The following is a 13,105-nucleotide window of genomic DNA, read 5'->3' as shown; positions in this document are numbered from 1 at the left end:
TAAAATACAAAATAAATTGAACTATGCATTCGAATGTAGTAAAAATGTGATAAGCTATTTGTTTCTTAGCAAAAAGAAGAAAAAATATATATTTTACCCTTCAAATTGAGGTCGTATTTTATTTATTTGTACAAAGAGTCAAAAACTCATTAGAAGAATATATATTTCAATATACGATTTATTATTTTTTTTCTGAACAAAAAACAATTCTATTTTAGTCCTAAATCTTAAACCTGTTACTTATATTTTCGCTTACATTATGCTTTAATTTTCTTTCCAGAGCCAAAGCTTCAAAAAAAAAAAAAAAAAAAAACGTGCAATTTCGAAGTCATTTAGTACAAAATCACTGAATGTTTTCATATCAGCAAGGAGCATTTCCTTCTCATTTAATCCATTCCCACATAGTTGTTTATCATTTAATTCGGTGTTCATGTAATACGCGATATTTCTCTAATTTTTTTGTTGCAGATTGTTCGGACGTGGGCCCGAACACGTAATCTCCTGGTTACGAAGACAACGCTCTGCCGATCAAGCTACTCAGCTCTGTCGGTCATAGCGCAAATTAAAGTTATAAGTTTGACCGAAAACCTTATTCTGGTTCTTTAAAACAGGTTTTTCGGCTAAAAGAAACAATTTTCAGACCTTGGGTCTATTTTTCGTCAGTAGCCAGAACCATAAGCTATAAAATAATCCGTAAATCAAAGAAATCGACCAAGAATTGAGGGAAATTTGGCGTAGAAACCAAAAACAGGCTACAGAAATAATATATAAGGATAAGATATTGAAGAAAAATGTTTTTATTTTTGAAAATTTTTACAATTTGTTATCGCAGGCTGCTTAAACCGTCATAACTTAGATGGCAGCACGTGTTCATCATTTAACAGCACGGTTAAAATACAAAATAAATTGAACTATGCATTCGAATGTAGTAAAAATGTGATAAGCTATTTGTTTTTTAGCAAAAAGAAGAAAAAATATAAATTGAGGTAGTATTTTATTTATTTTTACAAAGAGTCAAAAACTCATTAGAAGAATATATATTTCAATATACGATTTATTATTTTTTTTCTGAACAAAAAACAATTCTATTTTAGTCCTAAATCTTAAACCTGTTACTTATATTTTCGCTTACATTATGCTTTAATTTTCTTTCCAGAGCCAAAGCTTCAAAAAAAAAAAAAAAAAACGTGCAATTTCGAAGTCATTTAGTACAAAATCACTGAATGTTTTCATATCAGCAAGGAGCATTTCCTTCTCATTTAATCCATTCCCACATAGTTGTTTATCATTTAATTCGGTGTTCATGTAATACGCGATATTTCTCTAATTTTTTTGTTGCAGATTGTTCGGACGTGGGCCCGAACACGTAATCTCCTGGTTACGAAGACAACGCTCTGCCGATCAAGCTACTCAGCTCTGTCGGTCATAGCGCAAATTAAAGTTATAAGTTTGACCGAAAACCTTATTCTGGTTCTTTAAAACAGGTTTTTCGGCTAAAAGAAACAATTTTCAGACCTTGGGTCTATTTTTCGTCAGTAGCCAGAACCATAAGCTATAAAATAATCCGTAAATCAAAGAAATCGACCAAGAATTGAGGGAAATTTGGCGTAGAAACCAAAAACAGGCTACAGAAATAATATATAAGGATGCAATGAATCTCATAATATGCAAAGGCCATCCAATTAAACTTCTTCTGATACGCATAGTATTAAAAAAATATACCAATGAAAATAATATTTCCGTCTAAAAATAAAACTGATTTTAATTAGTTTAAAAAAAATCAAACTTTAAACAAAATTTTATAGCTCATTTTTTCTCACAAAATTAAAGTAGGATTATGATGCAGTTAAATAAATCTTAATGTATATTACATTTCTACGCCAGTTTTTGAAATGTAATTCGATTTAGTAAGCATTTATTTAAAATAAGCATTCAAAACTCTCAAACTTGGACATAAATAATTCTGTTTCATTACAACTTTAATCAGGGAAGAGTACACACCCAATTATCCGACTTAGGCTTCTAGAAAGCTACTTCCAGTGATGCGTAAAATTTAAATTAATTCGTTTCATGTATCTCGATAGAATATGAAACTGTATTAAAAATTGATAGCTTGTTTATCTCAGAAGTTTGTTTGGAAGATTAATTAAAATATAAATATGTCGAAATCTCTGATTAGAAGAATTCCCTAAAGTTTTGAATACATTTTTACGAAATATTGTGATAAACTAGAAATTGACAGGAAAGTAATTAAGTGTCAAGATTTTGTTTTAGTTTATTTTCGTAGCTGATAATTAAATAAAGTTTTCCAAAAATCTGAGAAATATCCCTAAATAATAATTCTGTACATATGTGCTGAGAATAAAATATGTATAATAATTTGTCTTTGATATTTGTTTTTCAGCTATCTAACGCTGTGCGCTTGTAATGAAATGCCGATGTGCTTTTATTTTACGAAACACGAATTTACTATGCATATTTCAATTGCGTTTAATCAAGCAAAGACGGGGCATTTGAATTTTACATTTGTTTAGAGCACTTTGATGAACTTTAGAATATTATTATGAACTTTTATATTTATTTTTTACATAAAATCAATGCCGTCACTGCATGTGTGTGTATTTTGATAAATATTTTTTTGTTAATCATTGTGTCGATTATTTTGTGGAAACGTATATGAGTATTTGAAATTTGTTATTACAATGAAACCTTGAATCTTTTGCTGGTGAGTGGCAAAAACCCTATTTTTGTGGGTTATTTCGTTGAAACTCGATGTGAAACTTAAAGGTAGATTAATAAGGATGACTGTTTCAAGTGTTTGCACCGTTTTGACAAAATTGTAAATAAGGCACTGATAAAAAATTCAAGGCCTTGTTGAATAAGTAAAAAATTTGACTTACAGTGGCAAAGCACAGTAATTTCTGCAGGAAAAATAACTGTTGCTATGCTTAATGACAAAAGCATTCAATATACAGCACATACGCTCTGATAAGATACAGTATTATGCGATCAAAATTGACCTAGTTTAAGGGTGCTTACGAAAAATATTGAGTCATCGGACAAGAAGTACATCATCAATAATATAGTACACAAAAAAGTGTATTTGGATTAAAGTGTCATTAGGTATTTATGCCGTAACTTACCAAAAATAAACAATATCTAAAGGCAAGATTTAAGGAAGGAACGAAAGAAAGATAGGAACATTTTTTCTACGCTGCAAAAGATGTTTCCTGATTATTTTTAAATATATATTAATAAGCATGCAAATGTGGAATAACAATTATGCAGAATACTTGAAGCTGTATATTTAAGCTGATGATAAATTCGAATGGACGGTTTTCTGTTCACCGCCTCTTAATTTAAATAAAGCCCCATTTCGTGAATTCAGAAATTAATAAAGACTAATAATTAAGGTGGTTCAAAAATACATTTTTCAGCTATAGTCCAGGACACCCCCTATTTTTTTAGACTTACTAATAGTAATATGCTGTAAAAGTTATAGCTTGTCACTCAAATTTTAAGATGGCGCTCAATGACCCTTTAAGCCGTAGCATAGAAAATTTAGAAACATTTAATTTCCCCAGCTGCTTTTTTTCTTTGTAAATAATTATTTTATTGCAATGTATATGCATATTACTAGTGTATATTATAATATGTCGCATTGTATTTTCAATTCAATGTATTATTAACTTCCCTCCCCATACTTTTGAAGTTTGGGGGAGGGAGTTGAAGACCGTCTTTCAGTCAAAACAGGAAGCTAAAATTCTTTCAGTATATTACTATCCACAAAACTAAAAATATTAAGAGGTGTCCTGTTATCTAGGAGAAACTTTTTTTTACATGTATTTTTGAAACACCTAACTGATTATATTCATTTTAAAAACTTTCAAACGTCTTTCATGTTCCAAAAATATCTATTTCAATACTCTTAATAAAGTAAGATTAAGCTCTCTTCAGTGGCATTAAAATTTAAACCAGTTTTTTTTCTTGCTTCAAAGTACCATATTAATGTATCGGGTAAAGAATAGGAGATTTCATTAATTTGTCTTGGTATTTTGTTGAAATAAGACAGCAGTCTAAAAAGACCCTTCACATCCGCTCTCACGAACCTTTTTCTTGTCCTCACAATTGCTTGCACTCCAGCAATAGTACTAGAGGAAATCAATACGAAATCCAATCGCTGCTTATTCTCTGCGGAAACCTCTTCCCAAATGTAACGCTAATTTTGTTTTTGTAACCTTTTTAGAATTATTTGCGATTGCGTCTTTGATTGTTTCTTTCAGTTCATTTCTTTTGCATATATAGCGCTTGAGTTTCAACCTATATATTTATTTGTTATGTAACACAATTTCCTTAAAATATGACTTCTTTTTTGAAAACTGGGGAATGCATCAAAATTACAAATTTGCGAGTAAATATTCGATCGACTTTTCTGTATGGTTAAAGACAGTTAAGTGACAATATTATTCAAAAACTTTTGTTAAAAAATTTTCAAAATGGTTTAGTTACATTTTACGTGAAGTACACCGCCAGCTCAGTCATTTCCAGCCGAAGACTGCAGTTTCGTGCTTATTAGCACTCATCAGTCCGGCATAGGAAAGTGACTGAGCTGGAGATGGAAAACCTATTAAGGAAGCCAAGAGTGCCAAACAAACTGGTAGCTAATATAGAATTAGCAGACCAGACGAGTGACCGAAGCAATGGTTCGGTTCAACTCAAAGATTGAACGCGAGGCAAGGTATATTCAGTAAATTACCGCCCATTAACCAGGGCTAAAGCAGAAATACGTGAAATACACCGCCAGCTCAGTCATTTCCAGCCGAGGACTGCGGTTTCGTGCTTATTAGCACGAAACCGAACCGAAATTAGTTGCTACCAGTTTGTTTGGCACTCTTGGCTTCCTTAAGATGTTTTCCATCTACAGCTCTTTTCACACACAGTCACTTTCCTATGCCGGGCTGATGAGTGCTAATATGCACGAAACTGCAGTCCTCGGCTGGAAATGACTGAGCTGGCGGTGTATTTCACGTATTTCTGCTTTAGCCCTGGATAATGGGCGGTAATTTACTGAATATAGTTACATTTTGCTTAATTAATGTGAAGTGCAGTTTTTCTTTTTTTTTTTTTTTTAATTCATCAATTTTTTCTTGCATGTTGTGCAATTTCATTTCAAACAATACCCTAAAAAATTATGTATCAAGTTTTACAATATTTTATCTATGATTTTTGAAAGACTGTATTTAGCGTTTAAATTTTTAAAGTGTTTTCAACTTAGTACAGATATGGTTCATTTCAGTGGAAATACAAAGCATTTCTCAATACATCACCATTATTATAGTCTGTAACGTGCTATAAGAGACACTAGAAATATTTTAAAGGAAATCAAACCAACACATTTAGTTAAACACAATGGCGCAAGTTTCAATCAAAGTCAAGTATAAGAAATACATTTTAACCTTCTACTGCTCCTGTGACTCAGAAACCACATCTCATTATATTTCACTGTAGGAGCGTTATTCCTTCATTGACTTTACATTTAGGTTTCCGGTGCTAGCAGAAATGATTATTTCAGTCACGGAGTCACCAACCTATTTTCAAAATATTTGTGAAAAATAAATAAATGAATAAAACAAAATTACAAATTAAATAATGAATACATTATTCTCTAGCACTGTGCACAGAAATTTTTTTTTTTCAGGAATAATAGTTTAAATTGTATAGGTTTAAATTAAACTTAAACTTATCTTATTGCTTCTTTGACTAGCAAATACTATGGAGGGACCTGTGCGGCCCCTCGAATAGTTTGTTGTTCGGCAACTCGAATAATACCAAGCGAAGCTTAATGGAACTTTCTGACTTTTCATTGTATGACACTATTTGAATGCTTGTTTAATCATTCGCCTCATACTACTGTAAATATTGATGATGATACGTAAGGACGGTCACGGTGGCCTCTAAGCTACTTTACCTATATATATATATATATATATATATATATATATATATATCCTTTCTCCTGATTGTTGTAGCATTAAAAAAATGCTATTCACTCTAGTTTAACCTGTAACTTCCTCTTTATGCAGCCAGTTGGATATCCAAGTGCTAAAAACAGTACCAATTGCTTACTAGCCAAAAGGCAACCATTGTTCTTGGAAAGATAAACTAATTCTAATTTTTAGCAAGTAAAAACATAAAAACTGAAAATAATTACGTACTAATTTCTTTATTTAGTCATAAAAGAAGATGCATCGGGCATGTGGACTCATTCAGCAAGAGTTTTCAAAAGAATTCACCTCAAAATTTAGTAGGGGCCACATTGGCCCTTTTAATCTAGGTGTACAGAAAATTTCAGACTTTCTAGTGTTAAAAGTTAGTTTTGATCAATAAATTTATTGTGAGATATTGATAAATCACATGGACAAGAATTATAAATTAAAACTGCAAAACAAATGTAAATTTTAATATATGTGGTATTAAAATAAAATTCTTAATGCGATATAGCAGCAAAAAAAAAAAAAAAAAACTAAATAATGCACTAAGAAAATAATATTAGTATCAAGTCAACTTTTATTACTTGGCAAATACCAAGTTCAAATATAATAACTCCTGTTTAAGTCACGAAATTCGCAATTTAAGTTGTAAGCATAGAAATAAAAGAAAACATCAGAACCCTGAAGTCGAAAATATTTTATACAAAACACTGAATTTAAATTCACTTTTCGTTTTCATTCATAATGCACATTAACTCGAAGGGAAAAATCGACTTAACAATATGCAGAAAAACAAAAAATATCAAGGAATGAAGGTGAAGGATTATCTACAACATCAGAAATGCTGCAAACAATGTTAAAAACCGGACAGCAAAAAATGAAGTAAAAAGATCCAAAATCGAATCAAAGTTTCTGTTTTTTTTCGTAATCTCTTCAAATGAAAAATCAATGAATGCATTGCAACTTGCTGTTAAGAAATCGTTTTGAGTTTTTTTTTCTAATTATTCATGGAAAAATCTTTTAACTCATGTACTGTCTTTAAATTTAGATTTTATGTCATTGTAAGGAAATTTGCTGGATAATTCTAGAAACGCTTAGAATTTAATATGATTAACTTCATTCTTCAAAAAAAAAAAATTACGGTGCTTTAACTATTGAAAAAAAATCACGGTTGTTTTCGAAGGTCTATAAGTTTTTTTTTTTTTTTTTTTTTTTTTTTTTTGTAAAAATTGTGTGCCATATTCATAAAAAGTATTTCTAATACGATACCTTTTTTAACAGTTTATTAAACTGGTAAAATGAACACATCTCAGTGAATGATCAGTTCGAAATTTTCTTGATAAGGCATACATTATTGGCATAGTTTATTACAAAAAGTCATAGTATGAAAGAGTAAGAGCCACAGGCTGTAAGAATCAGGCAGTTTAGGGCATTTGTGATTGTTGACATTTTTAATTTTCTTTATTTTTGCATGTGTTGTTCCTTATCATGAATGTAATGTAAATCCAAAATATGAGCTTTGTATGACTTACCGTTTTTGGGAAATTAAATTTTTAAATTTAGGGGGCGTGGCACATTTTTGCAGATTTTAAAGTTTTTGTTGCTTCAAGCGCCCTTATAATGACATGGATTTTTTAATTCCATACTATTATGTTGTCATGTTAGATACTATTACAACTGTCAAATCGGTGTCACTACGAGGGCGACGCCCACCAAGTCCGTTTAAAAATGAGCGAAAATGAATTTTTTTACTATATTCAAGGCCAATTTTCTCAAAGCGCCTTCATGATGACACAACGTTTTTACATCAATTTCTAGCTACACTTGCATACATCAAAAATATGTAATAAAATTGGTGTCACTATAAGAGCGCCAGAAGATATTGGAACTTTTATTTGATAAATTTCACAAAAACGCAAATGTTTAAAATCTAACTCCCACTCTCGACCTCATAGCAGAGATCTGAAACCAATTAAGTTTGATAACCAACATGTTTGTCTAATATTTCAACTAAAAAAATCGGTGTCACTCCTATTACTTTCGGAAATATAATCGTTCGAAATTAGTATGTTATGGCGTTATTTAAAGAAAGACTTTTCAAATTCGAATGGCTTTTTGCACCGTTTTTTTTTTCTTTTTTTTTTTTACTTTATTATAAAATTACAGTAGTGACGTCTAAAATAATACGTTTCTAATGTTTTGTATGAAAAAAACTTTATAAAAAGCGTTAGAAACACAGTAAATCGATATAGGTACAGATGGACGTATTGTGTAATGGGCATTATAGGCTAAAATAGTCATACTAATATTCATATTTTTTCAACTATACTAATTTATTTATATTAAGAATGCAACTATTTATTTTTACCTAAATTAAATAAACATCAAGTGTTATATAGTTATGAACATAATGTATTATGTAGCGAGCATTCAGAAACATAATTTGTGGATGACGTAGATTGAGAGACAAAGAAAATGGAAAGCATCAAATCAACCAGTTTCAGAAAGACGGTCCTCTCTTATTGAAATCTGGTAATTTTGTAGCACTAAAGGATGGGAAAACATGGTATCCCGGAGAAATAATAGAAGTTGACCATTTGCACGTAAAGGTCAAATGAATGGCAAGAAGGGTTGGAATAAATAAATTTGTTTTTTCGGAAAGCAAGGCGAGTATTGGTATGATAATCTTGCTATATTATGCACAATAGAGCTGTACCTATATCCAAACGAGCATTTTCTGTTCAAAATAAAGACGTTCTTACTGCCCATAGCTATTTATGTTAAAAGCTACACTTCTTTGTAACAAAACAAAAACTATCTGGATGTGAAAATATTAAAAAGAAAATAAATAAACAAATAAAAAAACAAAAAAAATAAATGAAAAAAAAAACACAACATATTAACTTTGAATGATTATATTTCCAAAAGTAGTAGGGGTGACACCAATTTTATTAGGCCAAATGTTAGACAAACATGTTGGTCATCAAACTTAATTAGTTTCAGATCTCTGCTATAAGGGGGCTAGTTGTAGTTAGATGAGCAAATGGTCAACTTTCACTTTTTTTCCGGGATACCATGTTTTCCCATCCTTTTGTGCTACAAAATTACCAGATTTCAATAAAAGAGGACCGTCTTTCTGAAACTGGTTGATTTGATGTTTTCCATTTTCATTGTTTTAATCTACGTCATCTACAAATTATGTTTCAGATTCTGAATGCTCGCTACATAATACATTATGTTCATAGCTATATAAGACTTTATGTTTATTTTAATTTAGGTAAAAATAAATAGTTACATTCTTAATACTTTGATTTACTGTGTTTATGATGCTTTTTATAAAGTTTTCTTCATAAAAAAAAAACATTAGAAACGCATTGTTTTAGACGTCACTACTGTAACTTTATAATAAAGTTTAAAACAAACGGTGCAAAAAGCCATTCGAATTTGAAAAGTCTTTCTTTAAATAACGCCATAACATACTAGTTTCGAACGATTATATATCCGAAAGTAATAGGAGTGACACCGATTTTTTTAGTTGAAATGTTAGACAATAATATTGGTTATCAAACTTAATTAGTTTCAGATCTATGCTATGAGGGCGAGAGTGGAAGTGAGATTTTAAACATTTGCGTTTTTGTGAAATTTATCAAATAAAAGTTCCAATATCTTCTGGCGCTCTTATAGTGACACCAATTTTATTACATATTTTTGATGTATGCAAGTGTAGCTATAAATTGATATCAAAACGTTGGTGTCATCATGAAGGCGCTTTGAGAGAATTGGCCTTGAATATAGTGAAAAATTTCATTTTCGATTATTTTTAAACGGACTTTGTGGGCGTCGCCCTCGTAATGACACCGATTTGACAGTTGTAATAGTATCTAACATAACCACATAATAGTATGGAATCTAAAAATCCATGTCATTATGAGTGCGCTTGAAGCAACAAAAACTTCAAAATCTGCAAATTTGAAAAACACGCAAAAATGTGCCACGCCCCTAAATTTAAAAATTTAATTTCCCAAAAACGGTAAGTCATACAAAACTCATATTTTGGATTTACATTGCATTCATGATAAGGAACAACATATGCAAAAATAAAGAAAATTAAAAATGTCAACAATCATAACCTGCTTGATCCTTACAGACAATGTCTCTTAAGTATAAAGGAAAATCGATGGCCTTCTGGCTATATCTTTGTCCATTTATTTACTTTAGCAACCGGCAAATCTTTCAAACAGCAAAGTCGTATTTCGAAAATCAGTATCAGTGATAGTATGATAGATGCACTCTGCATTGCCAGATTTCTTGCTTGTGATACATTAAAAATATCCTAAAGATAAAAATGGGAGTGATAAACATTACGTCATATCCGATATATGAGCAAAAATGCGTTTAATAGAAAGAGAGGTGCCTACCCCCTAAGATCAAGGGTGCAGTTCCCTAAATATCGCGAAGACCCCCTCCCCCGAAAAAAGCAACTGACCGCCGCTCCCGAAGTGAAAATACCCCCCAATATAACCACTCCTAAAAATTTCAATGTCGCAGTCTGCGCCATGACCCCCAACCCCTCAACAGGTGGGCACCCCTGATAGAAACAAATGCCTCGTTTTCCCCGTGTAAACAAAAAGTTTACACGGGAAGGTGTGTAAAATACGCATTGCTTATATAAAAGCAAGAATAAACCCCGTGGAATGGCTGATTGCTACCGTTTATTTTTTACAACGGATATTATGTCTATTTTTTCTCTCGTATTTTACTCTACGGCTGTGGGTCGTATAGATACAGCCCCGTGGGAAGACAAAAGACAGTTACTGCAAATATTTAATTTTCTTGCAATTTTGTCTTGTAGTGTACTTTATCTTCATTGTACAAGCTCGCTTTTATGGTTTCCACTTAAGAAAGTACGAACGAAAAACATCAAATTCCAATATTTCTCACTGTTAGTGTGGAAACCAAGACGTGTTTCTTGAAATATCGCGATATTTTATGCAATATAGTGGTTTTTTTAAAATATTTAATACCCATTTCTGCAGATAATTCCCTTTACCGTCCCTGGGCAGTTCAGTTCTTTAGAGGTTTTGCATGTATTCCAAGCGAAGATTCTGGTCGGGCAGTTTATCCGGTGTTGATGGAACTGGGACATTCTCTATTGCTTTTTGATATGATGAGCAATTCGAGGTGGCCGTATGTGAGGGAGCTCGCTAATGAAACTATTTTCGAATCACCAGTCTTTTAAACATTTATACCTTTTGCTGAGTGTCCTTTGAGGATTTACGACAAAAATTACGCCTTTGAAATGGAACGGACAATAGTTTTTACTGGCGAAAAAATTCCGATCGCTAATTGCTTTGGACTTTCCCATTCACAGTCTAAAGGATTTTCAACTTGAATGTATGGTGTGTTCCCTATATCTTTATTCATGTCATTACTTTGGGAACCGGTATAACTTCCAAGCAGGCAAATCGTCGTTCAAAAACCGATAAAAGTAGATAAAAGATGAGAGTCTACAAATAATATGTTTGGGAGTAAGCATTACATAGCTGTTTGGTATAACGAGTTAACCTACGGGAGTACTACCTGATGAGATGTTTTTTCAACTAACAATCTTTTACGCGGTTATATTATTCGCTGCACCTGTGTAATGAACTACAAATGGTACAAATGATGATTTCTTTAAAAAAAACCTCGATTTGACATTAGCAATCGCTTTTGGCAGCTTACACCATCTAATGACTAACTTAGGCTACTAAAGCCTAACAGACATCTGTAAAAAATTCCGTTGAACTGAGTGAAAGGTCCCTTTTCCCAAGTCTTTTTGCAGAAAGTGAATAACTTTTCAGGGCAAATCGCTACGATGATCATAACTTTTATGAATTGAACTCATACAGTGAAACATCGATTTGTTGTAATGGTTTACTTAAAGCAGCCTTGCTAATTATTTTTGTTGAATTACCGTCAAAGAGGGTGAGATTGGGACAGTAGGAGTTGGAATGTATTGCATAAATTCTGGCTTTACCAAAAGAGAAAGATGCTGTTTTTATAACAGGATGAATGCTTAAAATGTGTTTTACTCTCCTTTTTCTTTCGCTTAATTTAACTGAACCTCTTTGTACTGGCATTTGTGCATATGAAGTGGCACAAAATTCTTATCCCTTGTTGGCACAAAGTCACTCTTATCGATGGTATTAAATTCTTTTGAAGTCAACGTGCCCATATAGTTGAACGATGAAGCGATGTCACAACGGTTGTGCAAAGATAGTTTGTTTAGGTATTGTTGAATCTTCGAATAGACATTTAATAAATATATTCAGCAAGTTACCGCCCTATAGCGAGGGCTAAGGCAGAAATACATGAAATACACCGCCAGCTCAGTGGAATGACTGAGCTGGTGGTGCAATTTATGTATTTAATTAATATAGCAGAGGGTTGCTCTCCTATCCCAAAATAAAACTGATTTTGTCTGATTGTCACGCAGTATTCCAGAGTGCAGGAGAATTTCAAGAGAGTTGATATTTATGGAAAATGTTCTATCTTTTTTTGTCGAGTAGTATTTTGTGTAGCTCGAGTTAACACAAATGAACGAATAAAAACCAAGAGTCTAAAATGAGTAATAGCGCGAAATTTCATGTGAAAGCCTGTCACGTGGCAAAGCAAAAGGTGAATGGTTTTTATGCGGATTATAAGTGTAATGTACTTTATTTACTACAATATCTATCTGAAAGTAATATTAAGCCGACTTAGCCTCTGCATTTTAAGGTAACTGTGAACATCTTGGAAACCGGTAAAAAAACTGGTTTAATTGAATCCGTTGGCATTAACATCTCAACTTCGACTCCTGAAATTATGCAAAAAATGTGTTCATGGTATTTGTGACCACATGGTGCAGATGAGCTTTTTGCATACGTTACCACCGTTAGAGTTTGAACACAGTGACAATTATTCGAGACGTTTGTGTTACAGTTCGCGTCAAAAGTTTTTAGCACCTGTTCTAACTATCTTACAGTCGCAACTACTGATGTATGATGAATAAAATATTGGCCTTTAGCTACATGTAGCGCTTTTAGTTTTTACTGTTTTTTCAATACAGTTTATATATATTAAATATCTAAATT

General features: G+C 32.0%; 1 protein-coding gene across 1 annotated transcript in view; it reads left to right on the top strand.

Annotated features, from left to right (window-relative positions):
* The window catches only part of LOC129231732 (SCY1-like protein 2), a 347,631-nt gene that overhangs the window by 147,702 nt on the left and 186,824 nt on the right, over window positions 1-13,105 (top strand). The gene's annotated exons all lie outside the window — the stretch shown is intronic.

The sequence above is a fragment of the Uloborus diversus genome, chromosome 10 (genome assembly GCF_026930045.1).
Source record: "Uloborus diversus isolate 005 chromosome 10, Udiv.v.3.1, whole genome shotgun sequence".
Classification (NCBI taxonomy): Eukaryota; Metazoa; Arthropoda; class Arachnida; order Araneae; family Uloboridae; genus Uloborus; species Uloborus diversus.
Note: the sequence above shows the minus strand (reverse complement) of the source record. Positions and strands in the feature narration are given on the sequence as shown.